This window comes from Echinops telfairi, unplaced genomic scaffold, assembly GCF_000313985.2.
Source record: "Echinops telfairi isolate 266 unplaced genomic scaffold, ASM31398v2 ScPeMD7_3533;HRSCAF=4204_0, whole genome shotgun sequence".
Lineage (NCBI taxonomy): Eukaryota > Metazoa > Chordata > Mammalia > Afrosoricida > Tenrecidae > Echinops > Echinops telfairi.
The window spans coordinates 85,994,436-85,996,197 of NW_022107431.1; the positions used below are offsets into that span (position 1 = coordinate 85,994,436).

At 51.2% G+C, this 1,762-nt stretch overlaps 1 pseudogene; it reads left to right on the forward strand.

The window, feature by feature from the left end:
- The first annotated feature begins 586 nt into the window (after window positions 1-586).
- Window positions 587-1,437, forward strand: LOC101658715 (annotated as a pseudogene).
- Window positions 1,438-1,762: the final 325 nt, after the last annotated feature.

The window sequence follows — 1,762 nt, forward strand, 5'->3', positions numbered from 1 at the left end:
GTGAATAAAATTCCTAAAGTGTTTTAAAAAACTGCGGAATTTTGGGAATGATGAGGGCAATGAATGTATAAATGCGCTTTACACAATTGATGTATGTATGAATTGTGATAAGAGTTGTATGAGCCCCTAATAAAATTAGAAAAAAAAACAGGCATCAAAAACAAAAAAGAAAATTTCAACGCCCAGCTTGAGAAGACAAAGTAAAAAAAAAACCAAAAACTGCGGAAATCGGGAGACAGGGCCTTCCCTTTGGTTGTTGGGAAGTGAAACCGCCACCCTTGGTTACCTCCACCCGTCTCCCCACCTTGATTGCTAGCCAAGTCCTCCCATTTGTCCGGCATGTTGTTGTGTGCCCTGGAGAAGATTCCCGCTCCTAGAAACAGAACTGCCTCACCTAGTTTCCGAAACCAGGCAGTTGTTTAAGGGGTCATCTCTTCATGGAAAGGTGGACCATTGCCAACAACCAACCTCTCTGCAGGAGATGTCTGGCGATTTTCTCCCCTAAAAAGTACAGCCGAGCGGTTCCTCGGCACCGCAGCCCAAGCCGTCCACCACGGCGCCCGCTGCTACCGCCTCCGAGCAGAGGATGGCTGTCCCTCCCACGCACATTGACCTTGGCAAACCTGCTCGGGATGTCTTCACCAAGGGCTACGGGTTTGGCCTCATAAAACTGGATTTGAAAACAAAATCCGAGAATGGACTGGAATTTACCAGCTCCGGCTCAGCCAACACTGAGACCAACAAAGTCACGGGCAGTCTGGAAACCAAGGGCCAGTGGACTGAGCACGGGCTGACTTCACGGAGAAGTGGAACACAGACAACACGCTCGGCACCGAGATCCCCGTGGAAGACCAGCTGACCCGCGGACTGAAGCTGACCTTTGACTCATTCTTCTTCCCCAACACTGGGAAAAAGAACGCCAACATCAAGACGGGGTACGAGGGGAGCACGTCGACCTGGGCTGCGACGTGCATTTGGACATCGCCGGCCTGCCATCCGCGGGGCTCTGGTGCTGGGCTACGAGGGCTGGCTGGCCAGCCACCAGACGAACTTCGAGACGGCCCGCCCAGTCGGGTGACCCAGAGCAACTTTGCGGTTGGCTACAAGGCGGATGAATTCCAGCGTCACACCAACGTGAACGACAGGATAGAGTTTGGAAGCTCCATTAACCAGAAGGTGAACAAGAAGTTGGAGACTGCTGTCAATCTCACCTGCACAGCCGGGAATAGCAACACTCACTTAGGAACAGCAGCCAAGTATCAGATCGACCCTGACGCCTGCTTCTCGGCAAAGGTGCACAACTCCAGCCTGATCGGTTTAGGCTACACTCAGACCCTAAAGCCAGGCATCAAGCTGACGCTGTCCGCTCTGCTGGACGGCAAGAATGTCAACGCGGGTGGCCACAAGCTCGGTCTAGGGCTGGAATTCCAAGCATAAATGAATACTGTACAATCATCTAATTTTAAGCTATTTTGCAGCGTAGCTACCTTCAGAATTCGAGTGTACCTGTTAATGTTGTATGTCTGGGATACAAGCATTGCTAATATCATGCTGGACCTCCAGGTGACAGCGGATTCAGCTTTAACGTGTTCCCCTCTCCGAGATAAGGAAGAGACCCAGCTCCAAAAAAAGGTCTTTCAGCTGTAGACTTTGGGGGGCGGGGTGGTGAACTGGGTGACCCCCTTCTAGAGATGTCAGGTTTCTTTTTGATCTAGAAATGGCTGCGAGTGGAAGCTGATCATGTGGAGGCACTTTGTAGATT